The sequence below is a fragment of the Ursus americanus genome, chromosome 21 (assembly GCF_024610735.1).
Source record: "Ursus americanus isolate L20-20 chromosome 21, mUrsAme1.1.p, whole genome shotgun sequence".
NCBI lineage: Eukaryota > Metazoa > Chordata > Mammalia > Carnivora > Ursidae > Ursus > Ursus americanus.
Genome location: NC_142147.1, coordinates 32,886,527 through 32,909,436, shown reverse-complemented (window position 1 = coordinate 32,909,436; position 22,910 = coordinate 32,886,527). Strand labels below are relative to the sequence as shown.

General features: G+C 40.0%; 1 long non-coding RNA gene across 1 annotated transcript in view; it reads left to right on the top strand.

The window, feature by feature from the left end:
* LOC123791332 (uncharacterized) overlaps window positions 1-22,910 on the top strand; it is a 458,920-nt gene that overhangs the window by 5,743 nt on the left and 430,267 nt on the right. The gene's annotated exons all lie outside the window — the stretch shown is intronic.

The following is a 22,910-nucleotide window of genomic DNA, read 5'->3' as shown; positions in this document are numbered from 1 at the left end:
TGTGCATTTTCACCATTCCCCTGTGAGGCTGCAGTCAGCTGAGGGTCTGCAAAGTTGGCTGAGGTTCTGAAACCAAATAACATAAGGAGAGTGCTAGTTCCTATGAAGAGCAGACACATTTTATTATCTCAGTTGTAGGCCTTTTAACAGGACTCCAAAGTAGCTCCCTAGTTCAGAAAAATTACAAAAATAATAGGAGAATGAGAACTATATTAAAAAAAAAAAGGAGGTGTTTTGTTATTTTTCTGTTAATCCACCCAGGACATTGATTCAGCTTTGGCCAGTAGAAGGGAATCAGTAAGTGGATGGATGTGCTGGTGTAAACAAGTTTAACAATAGAAAGTTAATTTTTTTCTCACCTCCTCTAAATAAACACTGACCAGTAGCTCACAATATGATTTTGAAATGTTACCAAATGTCCAGTGTTTGGAGCAGATGTGTCTGGGATCAAGACAGAATAAGGAGGTGTATGCGTGTGTTCGAGGGAGGGGAGAGCCATGGCTCAGGTCACAGCGTTCCTGGCCCCAGACGCTCCAGCACACACCCAGTCCCGCCTCCCCAGGAGGACAGTTGGGATCCTTTGTCCAATTGCATCGTGATGTTGAGAACATTCAATTTCATTTAGTTCCATAAAAATTTCAAGATTTAAGAAGATGCTAAATGGTGTGGATAGAATTGAAATGCTTTAAATGACGTGAGATGGTGAAAGTCAGTAGCTACCTTTCTTTAGGAAGACTGGCAAGGGAGGGGATTGACCCTGTGCTGCTTTTCAGAATCCTCTAGGTGGTGCTGCTGTGATAGCTATTGGCCAGACATTTTTTTTAGCACTCAACTATCAAACCAAATATTTAACTTATTAAATGTCTTACACTGATGGTTAATTGCTCATATGATACTATTGATAATTTATTCCATCACATTTACATTATATTCTCTTAAGAATCAGTCTGTACACATAAATTACACAGCAGAGTAATTTCAAGAATTGAAATACACATACTTCTCTGGTTATTATTCAGTAAAATTGAAGACTTTCATGTGTTGATGGATTTTTCCACACACATTAAACCTGGCTATATGATTAGCTCTTGGTTACCTCTACTTGTATTGGACAGTGTAGGACAGTGGCTTGTACATAGTAGTTGCTAAATTAATGTTTATCAAAGGAATTGGTTCTAGTTTGTTTTTTCCCTTCCACTACCGATTGGAGATGAGATGACTAGCTGGATTCAGCTTTTTAGAACCCTAGTCAGGTATTGCTGCTTATCTTTGCTAATGAAATGATTGGGAGGCTATTTTTTCCTTTATTTCTGAAAATGGCCTGAGGGGTGTGTGTGTGTATATGTATATAAAATCACTTCTTTATTTTAAAAGCAAATTGGTTTTCAGGTTGGTTCCATTGAAATTCAGGAATGGTATGAAAATTGTGTTTGATAATTGCTCCAGTCCTAATCAAGATTTTATTAAAATCAATATTTGATATGCTGCTCAACTTAATTAAATTAAACCATAGAGAAACGAGTAATAAATGAGTTTGAAAATCAATCATGGATAAGGTATGTTTCTGTTAATTAGTTTAGCACAGAAAATGTTGGGTTAAGCAAATGCTGACCACACAAGGAACAACAACAACAAAATCACCACTTTGGTTTGTACAATATGAATGACTAATATTAATGAGCATATACTCTGTGCCAGGCACTGCGCTAAACGTTGTCTGTTAAGTTTCTTCATTTATTTTGAGACAAAATTCTTTGAGGCCTGTCTCCTCAGCTGATGGTCCAGACCTGGGTTTGAGTCAGCATGAGTGTCTTGGGCCATTTAGCCAGGAAATGGCAGAGGTAGATTTTAACACAACGATCAAGCTTTTCCCACTACCTGGAATCACTCAGAAATATGAAGAAAAATCATACTTTTATTGTGATGAATTTTAGAGAAGTGTATTGGTAGTAGTTTTCTTCCTAAAAGAAGTGTGGCTTTTATAGACGAGTGAAAGATGAGAAGCGGGGCAAAATCCCAAATCAAAAAGCATGAATGTTGACTTAGCAGCTCAGTCTCATGAACTGCCAAAAAAAAAAAAAAAAAAAAAAGGGTTTATTTTTCTGGAGGGACACAGAATACAGTTATTTACCATATAATTTATGCTTATTGGGAACGGCAGAGATTTATGGCTTTAGAAAAAAGCGCTCTAATTGGGATTAGCTAATGAAAAAATGGTAGAACTGAAGAGGGAGAAAGCGGGAAAACGTGATTTCAGTTGAGGTGTTTCTTCTCTCCTGGGATGCTAACCAAAGGGCTTGCGTTACCCACCGGGGCAAGAATCACACTTTTAATTAGGCCTTCAGAGTTTGTGCCTTTGCTTTTGGTTCTCGGTATTCTTAGTTATCCAAGGAATGGCTCTCAAAAACTAATGATATTCTTGTGAAGTACCCTCGGCAATGAGAACAAAACTGCAGCTTCCTGAACAATCTCCCGTATTTTTATTCAGTGCTTGCTCAGTGGGATGAAAGTAAAAATCAACAAAAAATCACAACCACACAACTGCACAGCTTCTCTGCCATAGACTGAGAAGGATTTTTCTCTCGGGGCACTGATTGCTCAACTTCTGTCATTCATGCAGCACATTGACAAATTTTGCCATCCCCTTGCATCTCTTGTGTTACTTAATGTTTTCCTTTAAAATGGCTCATTTTAAAACATCAAAATTAAATACACTTATTTTAGAAGGAGGCTTTGTTTCAAAGTCATAAATGGGAAACTGGAGTTACTTTCTCTTAGAAGAATATGAGTGAAAAGAAATGCAGTCAAATCAAAACACATTATCAAATTTTTAACTCCAGGAAAGTGTCCAGAGGTCATAAAGACATACTTGTACTGCCAAACTCAGACTTCCTCTTTGATTATATCTGAGCAATAAAAAAAGATTGGAAAAGGGAATAATTTTCTCATTATGTGAATCAATTTTCTCCAACAGTGTCTATTTATCACCTAAAATCGTGTTTCCCAGCCCAGGTGCATCCTTTAGCTTTTGTGATCAACAGCTCATGTATCTTTGTCTATTGCTCATGTGAAGTTTTGCCCCCTTTCTTTACTCTCCTGATTCCCCCCCCACCCCCGTTGCATTTGAACCTTGGTCTCTACCCATCTAATTCCTCTGACCTTATTTCTAAATGTTTAGAGAATTCTGTTAAGCTAACACATGGGATGGAGGGCGAATTATAAAATGAATTGTTCTGTTGTTGGTTAACACTACCTTTCTCCATGTATACTGTTGGAGATCATTTTTCTCTAACCAGATGTGGCAAATTTCCAATAACAGTAAAGTAGATGTAATGAGTGACATGTCTCTTAGCCTTCCTGACCTTCATGCACCCAGTTCCCCTCCAGAGGCATCATCATATTTTGTGTATTCTTCTGGAGATAGTTTGTGTATGTGGAAGTTTACTTGAACCTGTGTGTCTCTCCTTAAATTTCACACGGATGGAAGTACACTCTACATGTCATTCTACATTCACTTTTTTTTTTTTACCCAACAATATTTTCTGGATGTAGTCTCACATTACTGTATGTAGCTGTCATCCATTCTTTTGAATACTGCATAGAGTGCTTCATGCATGTAACTCATCTCCTTTTGAGGGGTACTTAGATTATTACTTTTTCTTCCACAAACAGTGCTGTAATGTCCCTGCATAATTCTCTTTGGGTCCATGATGACCAGTAAGAATTAAATCTGCTGCTGGACAGTACTCATTCAAATGGCTAGAGTTCTAATTACAGTAATTAGAGAGGGCAAACATGGTTATATTTCTTCCATGAGGATGCCATGCTCTTTCTTTTTCCTCACCCATAACATGCATTTGTATTTGTCAAGGTGCCCTGCACAGCATGAAGTGTCCTGATTTGTATATGAACTGATGGGTTCTAAGTTACATTTGTCCTGCATGTCTAATCCTACTTAATTCTCCCTTGTTTCGATCACATTTGAAATTAGTTGTGTGGTTTTTTGCCCGTCTCTGAGTGGATGACACGCTTTATGAGGCCAGGGAAGGACTCGATGTTATGGAAAAATCTTAAACTTCTCTGGCCTTAGAGAAAATGACTGCCATATTATTTTAATAACAAATAGATGCGCATTTCTGATGGAGCTTCAATGGGGAATATGAAGGAAAAAAAAGAAAAAGGAAACATCCCGTGGGAGTTGGGGTTGCTATTTTTGACCAGGTTGGAACTGGGAAATACCAGGAGTCTCATAGGAAATATTATCTCACTGGAAGACGATCCTGCTCTGTTGGCCAAAGAACAGGTTTGTAGTTAGTTCTGTGCATATAAAACTTGCAGACCCAGACAGAGGGCCAGTCTACCTTCTGGCTTAGCCTGCCATTTATTATCATTCACAAGGTGGTGTTAGATGCTCAGCTTTTAAAAGAACTGGCTTTTCAGCAGTATTTTTACCCTTGAGAGTATATAGAGAGAGCTCTGTGTTGTATATTAATCAGAGCTTTCACGACTCGCTTTGAATGGTATTCGAAATGTGTCTGGGAGTGTGGTGAATGAACTATGCCCAAAGTGTGCTCTATTATTTATTACTCAGGAGTCTTTCCATCTGAGACATAGGCTGAAATTAAAGGAACCTAATACCTATCGTTAATAACTCAAGGTTCTTCCCAGTTTCTGCTCCTTATACACTCCTGCCCCCAAAAGGTTTCTAGGATTTGATACCTCATAAGAGTCAGTTTGTATCTAAAATTGTACTAAAATTTGTATTTTTAAATTCCCCACTCTTTCTGTGGATGTGTAGCTCTCAGAGCATACCATGCTATGCAAACATTTAGCAAACATTCCTGGAAGCTGTTCCTTCTAGAACCACTTCCCTCCCTTTTCCCAGATGGTAAGACTTACTCATGCTACAAAACCTGGTTCAGATGTCATTTCCTCTTCTGCCCTCCCTGACTGTCCCAGGCAGTGAGTCACCCCCTTCTCTGTGCTCCCATCATCCTCTCTGTATACCTTGATCGCATGCATTCTTGGGAGGAGGGGGCAATATTGTCCCCAAGAGGGCAAAGAGTCATTCTTGGCAGACAAAAAAATACTATTCTGTTTATGCATAGAACACAGATATATATATAGCATACAAACAGATATACAGTATATAAATTTCCATGCTGGTAGAGAGATTAGGAAAAAAGTTACCTAAATACGCTTACAGAAAACACAAAACTTCCATATGTGCACAGCCCAAACATCAACCAGCTGCCTCAGTTCACCTGTGTGGTGAGCTACACTCATCCACAGCTGGTGGACCCCTTTCCCTCTGATTCAGACAGCCCTGCTTCCCCCACCTCACAACAACCCACAAGCCACAGCCCTTCCATTGCCCATACTTCTACAAGCAAACCTCAGGTCTTTTTCAAGGTCAGGTTGGTCATGTTTTAGGTAATACTTTCTTAACCATTTAACATGCAACCACTTTTATTATGTTCTTTCTTTATGTCACTATCAAAGTAACTGGGTGTTGTGCCCCTCGATCCACCTTCCCCATAGGCCCTGTGGTTTTGGTTGTGTGATTTTTGTGGAGTGAGCTGGCATTTTAGGAATGCATACATTATGTTATGTCAGAACTGACTGTACTTAGATGCTTGTCTCTGATCTAATGAATTAGTTTGGATTTAAGAAAAGTAAGAAAATTTTCAACTGAATAGGATTGATGTTTCCTTTTTCTTCTATGGGACATTTTGAAATAAGGGTGAGGTAAGTACATTAATACATATACATAGAATTGTCTTACTGTAGCAGCTCAGATGTGGACCTGTGCTGTTGAGCCATGCTAGTGACTCAGACACCATTAATGGTATTGTTATAAATGATGTGATTTTCTAAAACGGTGAATAGCTTCTAAAGTTATGAACAAAACAAAGTATACCTCTGTTTTGGTTTACACAGTAGTTGCCTTCCTAGAAAAGTCATTTAAATTAACCCCATGCAAATTCCCCTCCCCCCATATTTATAACTGAAATGGAATTTGATTCTGGCCAGTTATATATAAACACATTTTTCATCATGGCATAGGGAAAGTGGATAGTTGTCTTATCCGCTAGGGGATGTGCAAGCCCCTGCTCACTAAATAACAGTAGTGCCTCTCCCCATCATGTGACAACTCAAACTGGCCCCCACAAATTTCCAGCATGCCCTCTGGTGAACCACTGGACTATCGCAACCCACTTCAGATAAGCTATAAGTAGGATCAATGTAAGTTCCTCACCTGGGCTGAGCAAATAACTGTGCAGAGGAAAGAATGGAGAAAAATGACTTAGCACAAGGAAGGGTAGGGAAAGTTCAGACATTTTTGCTGACAGTCAGTGAGATATGAGTAAATAGTGTTGTATGACCTAATATCTTTAGGCTGATTGGAGGAAGTTACAACTGGATTAGCGCTGTCCATTGGAAATACAACATGAGTGCAGACGTAATTTCAAATTTTCTGGTAGCCACATTTAAAAAAAGGTAAAAAGAAATACATAAAATTAACTTTATGATTGAAAATACTCAACCCAACCTACCCAAAGTATTATTTTTTCAAGATATAAACAATATAAAAAGTCTGTTAATCGGATAGTTTACATATACTTTTTGTACTAAGTCTTTCTAATTTTGTACTTAGAGCACATCTCACTTTTCAAGTGTTCAAGAGTTCTGTATTGCTCCCAGCAAAGGAGTTCCCAATCCTACCGGGTTGTCACAGTCCTTAAAAGTTAAAATATTAGTTCTGTATTTTCTAGGACACTATTAAGGGCAAGTTGAGAAACCTCGACTCACACCACCTTAAACAGTAGGAACATTTATTCTCTTACTTAAGTCAAGAGGTAGGCTGTACTCTAGGGTCGGTTGTTCAGCAATTCATGCCTTCATCAGGGACACAGTTTCTTTCCATCCGTTCATCCTGACTTTTTCCATGTGGGCCACTCCTCTCACGGTTGCAAGATGGCATCTAGGAGCAAGGTGGCTCATGTTTCCTCGTTTGTGTCTGAAAGAGGGATGAAGACACCTGTCACGCAAACTTGAAATATCCCTTCTTTCCTTCAGTCTTATTGGGCCCAAATGCCACGTCCCAAATGGCTTACACAAATCTGACCCACATATTGTGTCAGACTATTAGCTATTCTTGTGATGGATGCAGGAATGCCTTTGGCCAGGCATTTTCTCTTCATTTGCTCACAGAAGAGACACCAATTCTTATGCTATTCTTGCTTTCTTCAGTCATTTACTCTAAAAGTGTTTGCATTTGTGACCTCCTCATAACACCTGGACTCCAATTATTTTTGGTCGAGCCACACATGTAACATTGCATTTAATTTTGATTTAAGGAGGTATGAAAAATGGAATAGGTTTGAAAGAGGGCTAAGGTGACAAAGAGAACTGAGGTCATGATATGGGGGATGTTGAAGGGAATGGAGTTGCAGACCCACGAGAAGCAGAAGCCGGAGGTAGGGGTAGAGCATCTTATATGTCTTCAGATGGTTTGCCTGTTCTTAGCAGTTCTCTACTCCCATCAGTGTAGCTGCCTCAAATCTATTCTGGAACTGGAAGCCAGATAATTAAGCCTGTTAGAATAACACATACAATAAGAACAAATAAACTGTGACTGAGGCTGAGGTGCTTGTCTGAGAATAAAGTATTTAAGCATCATCCATGGACCTGGTTACCCATCTTCCATCTCTCACCTCATTCCTCTGTATATGTTTTGAGGCCCTGTGCTTAGTTCTGGGTATGTAGTACAGTTTTTATCATTTTTAAGACTATGATACGAAATTTTTGAATGATCATTAGTAAATGATAATATTTGTATAGATGAATACTAATTTTATTGATGCTCTGAGCTAAGTACCATTTTGTCTGTTGTCTTCTTAAATTCTCACTAAACCCTATGAAGCTATTTGTATCTCTATCATTACAGAGGAGCTGCCGAGGCTTATGGCGATAAGTTAACTTGCCTAAGAATCTGGGATCCATGCCAGGACTGACCAGCCTCACAGCCTAGGATCTTAAATAGCCCAGGGGATGCCGAGGGACTGGCTGTCCCCTCGATGCTCATGATGTTAGAAAGAGCACGTTCTCTTACCAGTTCCCTGTGATGCCGCTGAGGCACGTGGCTGAAACGGAAGGGTCATGACTTGGATGTGATGTGGCTTTTTTTTTTTCTTTTTCACTTTCTGAGTGGCCTTCTCTTCTCAGGATGTGTGGGATTATTTTACCAGGGATGAGATTTTTAGTTCATTTCGTGGGTTCACACCTGTCTCCACTCTTGCCTGATTCTGCTGCTTTGAGCACTGTGTGTCCTCACAGAGTAGTGCATACCATGGAAGCTAGTCCATATTTGTGAAATCAGGCTTTATCTGAGGGCAATGGGATGCCATTAATGCATTTTTGAAGAAGGGGAACACTTTACAGTCTGTAAGCATTGCTTTAGCCTGTTTTGGGGAGATGAGGGATAAGAGGGACCAAGGCTGATAGAGTTCAAGAGAACCTTGTCTCTGGGGAATAGCTCTCCATCATCTCTGAATTTCAGCCCTGTTCTGTACAATGCTGAAGTCACCTGCATCATATGTCAGGGAGATGCAGAGAATGTGTTTAGAAAAGAGGGAATAAATCAGCCTGTGCAAGCTCCCTCTTTGACCTGGGAGATGTGTGTTCATTGCCCTAAGGCACTCTTCACCTCTTGTGTCTCTCTGTCCATAAGCCCTGAAGGACCCAGATTTTAATAGCTGTCTTGGCAATTTGTTACCAATGGAATACCCCATGGATAACTAGGGGGAAATTAGAAATTAGAAATCCTAGGAATTGGAAATCCTTCCATGAACAAAGAGAGAGTAGGCCATCACTATTTTATGGAAGGAAATTCAAGATAGAAGGATGAAATATTGCTTAACTCCTGAGCAGTTATAACAGCTAATGTTGACTGTGCACTTACTGTGGGCCCTGCATTGTGCAGAGCATACCACACACATTATTTTACTTAATTCCCACCACAAACATCTGAGGGAGTATTCTTACTCCCATCCTACAGGTGAGTACATTGTGGCCTTGAGAGGTCAAGTGATGTTCTCAAGGTTACATGCTAGTAAATGGCAGAGTGTAATTCAAACCCAACCTGTCTGACTCCAAAGCCAATACTTTACACCTACTACTGCTCTGGATTCCCTGATGTTCAGTTTGTGAAACCTGGGATTGCCCCTCTCCACAAAATGATACCATGCTATGAAATGTGTAGCAAGGTCGAGGCTCCTGCATAATTAGCAGTGGCCAAGTGTCACATAATCCAAATCCCATACAACATTGGCATACATGTAAATATGTAATCTCAACATTCCAAGGTGAGGTGTGCCATCCGGCAGTACACAATCGTCAAGCAAATGGTTTAGCAGTTGAGTGTTAAAGCATCTCTACAAGGTATAAATAAATAATAATGTGGAAAGAAAGACATTTGCTAGATACAAGATGCCAGCTGTAATTTCAAGAAAATGTTGATTGCATACTTTAGGAACTACTTCACAAAGCCTTGCTCCAGTACAGATTTTCCTTGTAAGGTAGCATGAAAAAAAGAGAGATTTTTATTTTTACTTGGAGTTTATTGTTTCTTCGGCAGCAGCTGTGCCGATGTGGTGTTGATTATGCAGAGAAGAATTATTTTGATTATTGACAGTTGGCATTCTTCTCATAATTTGGAGTTCTTCATCTCCGAATTGTTTCCTCACCTCCTCTCCTGTCTGCACATGAATAAAAATCTAAAAGCACTTGCCAGGATCCTTACCCAAGGCAGCTGTTAGGAGGAATGTAGTTGAAAGTTCAGATGCAATTTGACGTGAAACTCTCCCTGCTGGTTGTTCCTTTCTCCGAGCATCACTGCAGAGCACGGGAGCTCATGAGGTTCATCACGGGGCTCTGAAAGGCTCTCTGCGAGGAAGCCCCGCTCTCCTGTGAATTGCCTTTCCCCTGCGTCTTTGTCTGCTGCCCGGGCACCCCATCTCCTTTAGCCGCATCCATTCAGAACTGTGTGCCAACACCTTACCGGTCAGGGTTGGCTCAGATGAATAGTCTGTGCTACTTTCTGTATTTTTCCTTAGAAAAAAGCAACAAAATAATCTAAACAGCAAAAAATGATCTAAACAAAAAAGATCCCCCTTTGAGGTAATCTTCACATGGTGCACCTAACAGATTCCTTTGGTATCCTGTGTCACAGCCCCTCACCTGCCTGTATGTTAGCTTCAGGTGAGACACACCTCAAGTGGCAGATCCCACCTCAAGCTCTCTTTCCACGCCTGGAGGTAACACCCCTGGTGCCCTCTGTGAAGCAGGGCAGAAGCCAGTGGAAAGTGGCCCAGCTTCTCCTTCAGGTGGGCAGTTCTGAGAGGCACTTTATCTTCTTCTCAGAGATCCTGGAAGAATTGAACCGTGTTGTCTGCGGTAGTGACCCCAACGTACTTCCTTATCTTGGCTTTTCCTATTTTCCTGGATCACCTCACAAACAATATGTACCCAAGTCCTTGTCTCAGGCTCTGCTTTTTGGGGAAATACAAACTAAAACAGTAAAAAGGAAAATATTATTTCTCACTGAATTTATTTCTCTTTTTCCCTTTCCCAGATCTTACTCATTTTTATTGTTTTGGAGTAAATACTAAAATCTATTCTTAAAATAATGTAGGAGTAATATAGTTACATTGAAAAAGTATTTTCTCTATCTATACACATATGTATATGTATGTTTTAATTATAATAGATATGTCTATACATGCATGTATATTTTATATATGTTTATATATACACATATGTATGTGTTTTATACATATATGTACATATATATATATAGGTGTATATATATTATTTACATTAAAATCATCTCTTTGTGGAGAAAGTGCCTCATGGACAGAATACAGTTTTGGATTAGACAGATCTGGGATTGAACTGTGGCTCTGTAGCATTCAAGTCTTAATGTATTTGGGATAGTTATTTACCCTTCCAAGACCTCGGTTTGAGCTCCTGCAAAATAGAGTGAGCAGTTTTGCAGGTTTGTTAGGCATATTAATTGACATTGTGTATGTAGCACACTAGCATGTTTCTGAGCATTTAGCAAGCACTTAGTGTATTTCAGTGATTATTATAAAAAGCAAAACAAAACAAACTTCTCCACTAAACTGTAATGCTCCCCCTACTCCCTGAGGAGTTAGGGGAGGGAGGGGGAGGAAACCACTGTATGTGCTGTGCATCTTTCCAGAATTTTTCCCATGTTTATACAAACTTTCTAAAAATGTGCATATACACACACATATACATATATGAATTAATAGGTGGAACATTAATACATTATATATTAATAGGGGAAAGGCCAAAGCAATGGTGTATTAGTCAAGCTTCTCCAGGGAAGATACATACACATCTATATGAGGGGAGCTGGTGAGATGTCTGTGGTTCTGTCATGGAGACTCTTTGACTCCCTTAATTCACCAGAGACTTCCTCATTCCCACCAGCACCTTTAAATAGATCAGCCTTCTTGGGCTCAGTCTTCCTTCTTGATATCCAGGCTCACAGCCTACTGTTTAAGGACATGATCCCCAAGGATGCCCTGGTGATGCAGGATAGAACCCTTCTTGGGAGAATAACAGTCCTGGCACCAAAGCTGATCCAGGAGAGCTGTTAGAATAGTGCTCTTTGGAAGTGCTTGTGCCTTCTCTGACGGTATTAGACAACTAAGAGCTAGACACATTTGCATAACCTCTTAGCAAATATCTAGGTCCTTCAACCTAGGATTTCTGAAGGCTATAGACAGACTACCCAAAGCCAAACTCTTTATATGTGATTTTACCTCAAAATCTGTTTGTTCTGGATGTGTCTCATGCCCAGCATCAGCAACGACCCTGAGCATGGGAGCTGTTCACTTCCAAGGAAGGCAGAGGTTAAAAGGGAACTAGATGCAATTTAGGATTTCCCAACTCCTCTCCTACCTGGAAGTAAAAGAAGATTCCTGGTGTTGTATGCTCTGAAAAGAGTGTCTGAGGGGGAGGGGAGACTCTTCCACTGTTGAGTAGCCCTATGTGATCTACAGCCCAGCATGAGCTGCTGTGGCTCTCAGGGACCAGCTATTGAGTCAAGCCCTCCTTTTGGATTCTGCAAGTGTACAGAAATGATAATATATCCAAACAATCCAATGTCAAGCATCAGTTTTCTTCCCTTCTCTTCCTTTCTCTTCCATTGCAGTCTATGCTATTGTATTTAATTACTAGACATTCTAGACTATGCTGTTTCATTCCATTTGAACTGATGACTTTTTATTCTATATTATTCTGCTCTCTTTCTATCTCATTCCATTCTGTTCTACAGCCATGTATTGAGTTCTTGCTTGACGCAAGAATTTTTTGCTTAATGTTACCAAAAAAGCTCGTGTGTGTGTGTGTGTGTGTGTGTGTGTGTGTGTGTGTGTGTTTGGGGGGCAATGCACACATATGTGTGTTGAGGAGTAGTTTTCAGAATATCATTATACTTGACAGAAATTCTGTATTTCCTGCACCCCTCTCTGGGAATACTCAGGAGGAAATCTCAGATTAATCTGAAATATTACAGGATAAAGATTTACCTGGAAAGCATTGGTGCTAGCAGTGAATTAAGGAGAATTAAAGGTTTTAAGCCCTTTGTGTTTCTCTGCTAGTTATTTTTCAGAGACCATATATACTAACAGTGCACATCCTATAGCAAATTAAGATAAATTGAAGTCTCTTTTGAAAGTTGGAAGCTATCATGTAATGAAAAAAGATTATAAGGTAAATACAACATCTGCTTTCAGATTTATTTCTCAACCATCCTCCTTCATTGTTGGCTGTGGTGTGTACCTTGACATCTTTTTGTTTGTTTTTCCCCTGAGAGTCAGTTATTCTGGAAATAATGTGTTCTTGAGAGCCAATTTAGTGTCATGGTTATTCTAAAGGGCTGAGTTAGAATGTCAGTTCCACCAACTCCAGCCATATGAACTTGGGCATGTTCCTTAAGCACTTGGATCGTAGTAGTATCTCCTTCATGATGTTCTTGAAATAATTAAATGAGATAATTCATGTAAAGTGCTTAGGATCATACTTCCCAGTATTAAGTGGTCAATAAATATTTGTTGTTAGTTGGGAAATAGGGACAATATAATACTCTTAGGGGGATTTTGAGTATTAATTAAGAGGCTTGTGAAGCATTTAGGTCACTACCTGACGCATAGTAAGCACTCAATAAAAGTTCATCATTGACATCATTGTTTTTGCTATTACATGCTATTTGTAAAATGTAGATAATGTAATTAACTTAGTATAGTTATAAATACTAATTGAGATAATGTGAGTGAAGTATTTAGCACTGTGCCTGGCACAGAGTGAGAACCAAATGAATGTTAAAGTCCTGAAGGACAGGAATTGTGTTATTTACTTCATTTTAACCCAGGACCGTGGCTAATGCTTGGCACATTGAAGGTATCCAATAAATATTTTGTAAATAAATAAGTGAATAATTGTATTTTTAATTAGGTTCTACTCTATTCCAAATATAAAAGGAAGTCTTAGAAAAAAGTCCTGGTCTCTTTTTGAATCTGATGACCCCTGAAAAATGGGGAATAAAATAAACCCGAGGAGACAGGATGTTCCCAAACTCTGAGATCATCATCATAATCCCCTACATTAGAAAGGTCTTTATGGTTCACAAAGAACTTTCACATCCATTATGTCATTCAACATAAAAAAATTAAAAAAACAAAAAACAAAACAAAAAAACAGGCAAGAAATGTCCTTAGGGTCAGCGTGGACAAGGAACTCAATCTCTTACAAATGATTTAAAACCCATTTCGTCTTGCTGCAGATATTACTTACAGAAAACTTCAGGCACAGCAATGCTACCCAGCTTGATTTAGCTTAAAGAAACCTTTCATGACCTTATAAACAAACACAGCCCAGTGGGAACCCAAGTGGAATTTCAGAATTTTGAAGATGAGCTGAGAGAATTTGCTCAGAAATGGGACATATTAAAACAATCTCTACCAAAGGAGTGAAACAATAAAGAGATTGACTCAGAAGAGAACAAAAAGGCCAGTGCCACTTATTGGTGAGCAGTGAGCTCCTGACTCATTATAACTGTTGACTGCATAGCAATAATGTTTGGGAACATTGCAGTCTTAGAGCGGGCTTATAATGATGTTCATCTGCTCATATGGATGGACGGCCTTACATAAACTCTGATTGCTCATGGAAAGAGCTGCTTCTCCTTAAAGTAAACTACCAGAATTGGAGTGAGCAAGGCTGATTAAAATATATTTTTATAAATATAAATTTCAGGCTTTAAATGCCTCTTCTCTGATATAATGGTGTGTTCATGCATGTGTTGGGTGAATGTGTTTTGACCTTATGTCCTGAGTGGGTTAGGCTAGTTGATTAAGTGAGTTATTAAAATACAGACAAGGGGTGTATTGGTCAGGGTCCCAACAAAATACATGGTTCAGATGGAGTTTCAGAAGGTTTAATGGTGGGACTTTATTAACCAAGGTATGGGCAGGGTTGCTCCCAGATGATTCACATGGAGGGACAAAAGGACTGAGATATGGGCAGGGTTACAAAAATGGGCGAGGGATGGTGAGTGAGTTCCCTACTGACTAGCCATAATAATAAGATCTCTTAACCCCTAGGATGTACATAAAATTATGGGAACCTGATGAGAACTGGCAATGTAGCAATGTAGAGGGGAAGCCATCTGGAAGGAGCTGTGTTCATGGAAAGACACAGATACCATTGTAGGTTTGGCAAAGTAGGGAAGAAATATTCCTTCTACCCTCTAATTTCCTGCAGGTACTTCCCATTGATCAAACCCACCTGGATGCTAGCAGGCAAGGGAGATGTGGTCTGGGAGATGCAGTCTGCTGGGGCTCTTAGGCACAGATTAGGGCAGAAAAGAATGGATCTGAGTATGGGCCATATCATCTTTGTTGTAGCTACTCACCTCTGCCATTGTAGGGTAAAAGCATCTGTAGATAATAAGTAAATGAATATGTGTGGCTGTGTGCCAACAAAGCTTTATTTACAAAACAAAAGGTAGTGGGACAAATACACAGTCATAGTTCACTGATCCTTGGTCTCAGAAAATCATTTGTGTGTTGAGTCCCGCATCAACACAAGTCATTCAGTTTGTGGGTAGCAGCAGGCAACAGCAGCACTCTCCTTACTTGTTTTTGGTATGGGCCTGCCTTCACTTGGTTTCTGCCCCAAGTGTCACATAAATTGAAGCAAATGCCCCAATATAGGCTTCACACACACCAGGGTAAATTTGTGTGGAAGCCTTCAACACGCTTGAAATGAGGACGTAAATAATTCAATTGAATTACATAAATGATTCAAACCAATTCCAGTAGTGTGTGCACGTGCACAAGTGTATGTGTTAATGTTGTATGTCATGAGTAAAAGGACAATCTAAAAATTATGTGTGGATAGATTACTAAAGGCAAGTAATCTATCTCCTACTTAAACCAGTTGACTTTGAAATGGATGTGGGCCCATGTCAAAATTTTAGGCAGTTTCAGATGGCAGTAGAAATAAAACAGTGACCATCCAAAGGAGAGCAAACAGAAACCCATACTGGTAGTAGGCAGAGGCTCCCAAGCCTATAGGGGAGAAGGATGGTTGTATAGTGAAAATAAGAGAGGGTTTCAAGTATGCCTTCATTGGAGGATGTTCCCATGGCGAAGCTGGAGGTGGGCTAGAAGCGGGGCAGCCTATGTAATTGGTTTCTGGAGCATATTTGGCTTTCTCTGGTTGGTCCCGAGTCAACTAGGAGACAAAAATTAGGGAAGCTGGATATTATCGACCAAGCCCTGTATGTTTTGGATTGAGAGCTGCAGTTTGTGGTTTGGCTTCCTGGGCTGACTGCTGCAGAGCTTGTAGGTGGGAGTTCTGTCGTGGTGTATAGTCTGGCTGTAGGTCACTTGTATATTCAGTCTCAGCAGGTTACTGTTGGCTCTCTGTCCTAGCTCAGCCACATCCTGGATGATGTTCTACTTCACTCCGTACCACCACACACAGGCTGCCATGACAGAGAGCATTTCCCTTCCTATGCATGCAGCCATGCACTGGCTTAGAATGGATCTGTAGTACCTGATTATCACAGCGCTGACTTAATCACTGTTGCCAGGAGAAGCCACAGCCCAGGTCTCTGAATTCGTTATAAAACCCAGCCTCAAGTCAACCCTTCTGCATAAATCTCAAATTCTTCTCTTAATGACCTCATTCTTGGCAGCATAATTCCCTGTTCTTCCTTCCCAGATCTCCCCATGAGGTAGACCCAACCAGGTCACGTGTGGATTCTTTTCCTGTGATTCCTTACCTCATTTGCATGCAGTTTTTCTCATTATACTTTCATCACCATAAGAGGCATCCTTGAGCTGGGATGACCCAGAGTGGAGAGTACCTGGGGAAATCTCTATTCCGGCCCAAGCAGATGTGCTCGGGCTCCTCTGAGCCCCAGGCTTCTCTCTTCTGTGTGGTTAAAAGATTGCAAAACCTTTTACAGGCCTACTTTTTCTTTGTACTTTAGATCTTCCTTCCTAAGGGTTTATCTTTCTTTCCGCAACATTCGGCCAAACTGTACAGTTTGTCATGAATTTGCTAAACTACTAGAAGCTTTTCTCTCCTTCTAAAATAAAACGTATGACCTTCCGAATTTTGTTTCTCATCAGTGCTTCTCTCTCAACAGAAACTACCCTCTCTGCTTTGAAGCAGACAAGCTCTATAGGCAGTTCATTTTTGTGCATGTTCATTTGCTTACCTGAGTCAAATGATAAAATTCTTTTTTTTATAGACTTGCAAATCCCTGGAGCAGGAAGGGATCTCAGAGGTCAGGGAGGCTAATATTTTCCAAATGTGATGCGTAATCCTCTGGGGTATGTAGGATGATGTTAGCTACACATTTTAAGTAATTTTAGTTGTTATATGTTTACTTTAATTCTGTTAGGAAAAAGATGCAGAAATGGTACATGAAACTGCATGAGTTCATAAATATTACTGTTCAGGATGAGGCTGAAGCAGATGGTACCTTGGAAACCTATTGTACTTAGTATATATGAATCGCAGGTGCTAACAGGTAATACCTGGATATGAAAAAGATCATGAAAGTAGCATCTTTGAGAGCACCAATCTGCTCTGATCTCCTCCAGCAAGAGGAAATGGAGGCTCTGGAAAGGGAGGAAGTTTGTCCAAGGCAACACAGCTCATAGAAACAGGACTAGGGTCAGGTCATGATTGCCTGGGTTCCCCATGATCTTTCATACGGTTTCCAAGGACCCGTCCTTGGACACAGTAAGTTCACCTCAATATCTAATACCATGATCAAGTCCTCAGAAGGTGCCTTGGGGATGAATTTTCAAAAGCATGAGAAGCTGGACAAAAGCCCATTCTAAGCACATGGTGAATTACCTGAACGGATCTAAGAGCCTCATTTTCAAAGACAAAAATTGGTCGTTTATTGGATCTAGAACAACTGAAAGTTCGCTGGATAACAAGGTAAATGAATGCATTGCACCATTCACCAAAGTGGAGGCCCTCAAGCTGCTGGTTGTTCCGCGTAATGGGAGATTCGGAATGCAGTTAATGGGTTAGTGTAGTTTTTATTGTAAAAGCAAACTAAATTAAACTGATAGTTTTAATTAAATTTGAATTGGCTGTGATTTTACTCAGTTTTACAGGCCACTTGAGACACTAGTGTTGCACTTAAAGTCTAGTGGTGTAATTAGTGACATCTACATTTATTATAATGGTTACTGCACTTTATTGAATTTATTCAGGAGTAAACAAAAGCTCGGTATCTAAAGAGCTTGGATTTCAGGCTAGGTTGGCTGGGGGAACCTGTTTTGTTTCTGTTAAAATGTCAGGTGATGGTGCTGATCTTGAGAAGGGAAGTTCATGATTTAGCCATCCAGCCACAAGGTGAGGACCTTGGGTCACTTGGAGTTAGTTGTCTCAGAACATCATAATTATGTTTTCCCTGTACTCTTCATCTGGAAAATCCAAATCGGGTGCATGTTTGAGCATCCCTCATTCCCCTGATACCTTTAGAGTTCAAGGTCCGCAAGTCTAGATTTGGTGATATCATTGATTTGATCTGTGCATCAGACTGCCGTTTGAAGCTCCGGCAGATGTTGACCAGGAAGGCTGCTGTCTTCTTGAGGAGGGCAGTTCCTTGCTGGTGCAGTATTTGGCAATTGTCTCAGATGGAGCTGGGCTCTGATGCAGTGGTTCAAGTAACTTTGGTGTGCACAGAATCACCTAAGAAGCTTGTTAAAATGCAGTCTCCAGGGCCTCATCTTTAGGAATTCTGGCATGGTAAGTGTATAGGCAAAACCTATTTCGAGGGGTGCCTGCATGGCTCAGTTGGTTGAGCTTCTGCCTTCAGCTCAGGTCATGATCTCGGGGTCCTGGGATCGAGCCCCATGTCTGGCTCATCAGGGAGTCTGCTTTTCCCTCTCTCTCTTTCTCTCTCAAATAAATAAATAAAATCTTTAAAAAAACCCAACAAACCTATTTCGAGATGCTCTTCTCTGACGCATTAATTCGGTCTAATAGAGTCCTCAGAAAGACCAGCTGATAAACAGAAATAGTTGTCTATTCTATGCGGTCACCATATTCTATGCTTTGTTAAGAGGTCTGTGTGGCAACAGTCTCTTAAAAATTGATTGATGAGAGTGAGATTAATGCAAGGATTATATTTTTAATTCAAATTAATAAATGCTTATAAAATATTATAAAAATGTATAATATGAAAGATGAAATACCCTTACCTGAAACTAATGTAACATACTTTAATTTTTTTTTTTAAGGAGCCAACTCTATTTGACAAGTTTCAATCATTTGCTTCTTAATTCAGCAAATCCCAGTTAACCTAGTTAGAGTCCCTGTTTTGCGTGGAGGACCTGAGTGAGAATCGCTCTCATGACCTTTCACCTTCATAACTCTGCTCCCTCTTTGTCTTCCTTGGAAGACAATTCAGGTTTCTGCTTGAATCTATGTCTCCCAAATTGCAATTCTAATTGCCCAAATAAATGCCTGTTTGCTTGAAAAAAAAAAAAGGTGAAGTACCCTTAGGTAATGCATTCAGTCCCTCTCTCCAGAGGCACATAGTTCACTCTCAGGTGTGTTATCTTTCAAGATATTTGCCTCTTTACTTTTTTTTTTTTTAAAGATTTTATTTATTTATTTGACAGAGACAGCCAGCAAGAGAGGGAACACAAGCAGGGGGAGTGGGAGAGGAAGAAGCAGGCTCCCAGCGGAGAAGCCTGATGTAGGTCTCGATCCCAGAACGCTGGGATCATGCCCTGAGCTGAAGGCAGACGCTTAACGACTGCGCTACCCAGGTGCCCTGCCTCTTTACTTTTAAGCATAGATACCAGTAGATGCTTCCCTACTAGATTTTCTCTCCTTGTTACTTTGTTCTGAGGGATTTCCTCTACTCTGTCTTTTTATGTCTTGGGATATTCTTTTTGTGAAACATCCCATTCTTGTTTTATGGATATAAATATTTTCCCAATGTTTTTGAAAATAGTGTTCAGGGTTTTTCTTTGGGAGGACGGGGTACTATCTCTGTTTTCTCTGTTACCACATTTCTTTTATTTATTTTGCTCTTTTTCAGGCAAGCTGTAGGCATAGTGGTTCCCATTCATATGTAAGAATGAGGCTACAGGAAGGCTGAGTGGGAACTCTGGGATGGGCGGGATGGTTGACTATCAGGTTTTTCTTTTGAGACAGTAGGCGAGAGTCTAGACATCCTGCTTTGTACCTCCTAATGCTTGCATGTGGAGTGCTGTCCACATCCACAGTCATCCTAGCTGCCCTGGTTTTTCTCTGTTTATGCAATATTTTTAGAGGAGGAGTCCTTGTGGCTATTATTGCTGGCCTGTGTGTGTGTGTGTGGCTGTTTTCATTGTGGGTAAACACTTATCTTTGGGATGTTCTGAACGTGAGGGAGGGGAGTTGACTACTTCATGTGTACAACTTCAATTAATCCTGCTTTCTTCCTTCCTATCCTTATTTATGGCCTGATGTTTATGCATTCCAAACCTCACTGGAGTTCTCTCCTTTTGAGATAGAGTGGTCAAAACTCAGAATTTTTCAAGAGATACTCACATGCTTACTAAACAGTCTAAAATTCAAACAAGTTGTTTAATACAACAAGTATTAGAAAACAAATACGGGTATTTTAATAGTAACCAAGAGTTGGGGCACCCTCACATCATTGCATGGATTTTAGCTTTGAATCTGTAGGAACTGTGTCTATAAAGAACAGTGAATTTTGATCAAAGATGAAACAAATCTGAATCATTTGCATCTGATTCCTTCAATTCAAACTCACTGCCTTGGAATCTATAGAACCTAAGACTGCTTAATAATTATCAATTAAATAATAAAACAAACAGCAAAGAAAAATCCCAAGCTCAGTGAACATGGATATGTTGGGGAAAAATTATGTGTAATTTCTTTTTAGTCAGTATAAATCCAATTACTCTTAGACCTATTGTCAGTATAAACCTCTGACACATTGAACACCAATTTCAGAATTCCAGATTTGTTCAGAAAAGCTATAATAGTCAACAAAATATTTTAGATCTTGATAGGGCCTTATAGATCAATTGAGACAAACTCCTAATTATCTAGATAAAGAAATGAAGGAAACCATAGTGGGAAGAAGTTAAAAATTTGGGCTTTGAGTTTAGATAGGCCTGTCCTCTCCTCTGCCTTGATCTGGTACTGTTGCCACTACTCAAGTTCTGCTGCGCAGAAATAAGTACATGGCCGTATCCTAACTGCAGGAGAGTTTGGGAAATAGGGTGCCACCCATGGCGGTGAACACGAGCTGTCTTTGCCAGTATCAGCATCATCATCAAATCCAGAGAGACGAATACCTTTTGTTTAGGCTTACAGAACAAGTTATTGGCAGAATTAGGACTAGAAGCAAGATAGGAGTTTTATGCCACAGTGGAGGATTCTGTCCACAAAAGTCTTTTTATTTTACACATAGTTCTAGTTAGGTTCCCAGAGTCTGCACGAACTCCTTAAGATGGATGAATTAGGAGCAGACCTGAATTTTGTTCTTTCTACTTAACCATGCTGCCTCTCTTCTGGAGGCTTCTATAGTACCTTTTCACAATTATTTCTGTGATGTTTTCCTCCAAATTACTGAATTGTTTATTATCACCTAGAAAGAATAAGTCTTTCAATGAAATGTATGAGCATGTAAATTTTATGATAATGAGAAACATTTCCTTCTAAAACAGGATAGAGCATCTGGAAACATAAAACACACATTAAAATGACTGAAGAGACCACCCTCCTCTCAATCAAAGTAATGAAAGTTTGGTTGCAAAGATTTGTGTTAAGATCAGAAAATGCTTCTTTAGATTCTGTAATGGTGAAGTCTTGTCACAAAACAGTGTTCTAACATGTGGATACCATCGATGGTTCATTGTTGAAGGACATTCTTATAGCTGTGAGGTGTCAATGCAATTGCATGAAGTTAGTGGGTACTATCTCCACACTAGGTTGGACTTCCATTTTGGTGGATTAGAAATGGCCACAGATTCTTAACTACATTTGCCAGTGAGAGGTGGGGTCCTGTTGAGAGGATGGGTTATTTGTCTGCTTAGACCACTAGAATATGGTGGAAGTGACACTGTGCCAGCTTTTGGACTCAGACTAAGATAGTTTTCATTTCCTGTCTCCTCAAATCTTCTTCTGGGATCCTTAACCTTTTTGTGGACCGGCTCAGCACTATGTGGAGAGAGGGCTCCAGCAGTGCTCCACTTTCCAGTCATTCCTGCCACGATGACAGATGTGGGAAAGGAGAAGCTATCTTGGAAGCAGATCCCTCTAGCCTTAATTGTCCCACCTAAGGGCACATGAATCAGAGACACATTGCCTGGCTGAGCCCTTTCTGAATTCCTGGCCAACAGAACTGTGAGCAAAATAAAATGGTTGTTTTAAGCCCTTAACTCTTGGAGTGCTTGATTACATGGTAATGGGTAACTTGTACATCTGTCGTCTGTGGTTCCTCTCTAGTTATAAGTGTATGCTCTGGATACAGACTGCTTGGGTTTGAATCCTGCCACCAAGGCTTAGTAACTGTGTGATCTCAGGTAAATGATTTTAATCCTCTCTGTCTCCGTTTTTTAATCTATAAGATTAGGATATTGGCATTTATCTTAATAAAAACGCGGTTTGTGAGGACTAAGTCATCCATGTAAAGTACTTAAAGCAGTGCTCAGTAAATATTCATTCAAAGGTACTTTTTTGAGGACCTATTGTGTGGCAAGTACTATTCTAGGCTCTAGGGGCATCTCAGTGAAAAAAAAAATAGACAAAAAGTCCTGCCCTTATGACATTTACCTTCTAGTTAGATGTTATTATTCCATATACGTTTCAAATGAACCAAATGAGTAAAACCTGAAACTCATGGAATCAAGGACCTTTTAAGACGCAGGATACGGCAGTCAAATGTGTGATCCCTTGTCACATTTCTGCACAGCCCCACTTTTTTACGTGGGTAATCTTCAATTACAGTGATGGTTAGGTCACCGTAGTAGTTATTATGGTGACTCATGGGGACAAGAAACAGAAACAGCCTTCAGAAGAAAAGCCGCTGTGTAACCATGGCCAGATAGAACTTTCTGAGTCTATTGCCTTACCTGTAAGATGGGCCTGCCTATACTGAAGGAAATTGAAGGTGTCGCATACTCCTGATAATTTACGTTTCCACGAAAGGAAGTGGTAAGAGGTCACCCAGAGGTTGTGTGGAGGGTGAGGTATGGGAACACTGCCTGCTGGCAGAAGTGAGGGGCCTAGTGCCATGGGGATGGTGTTTTCTA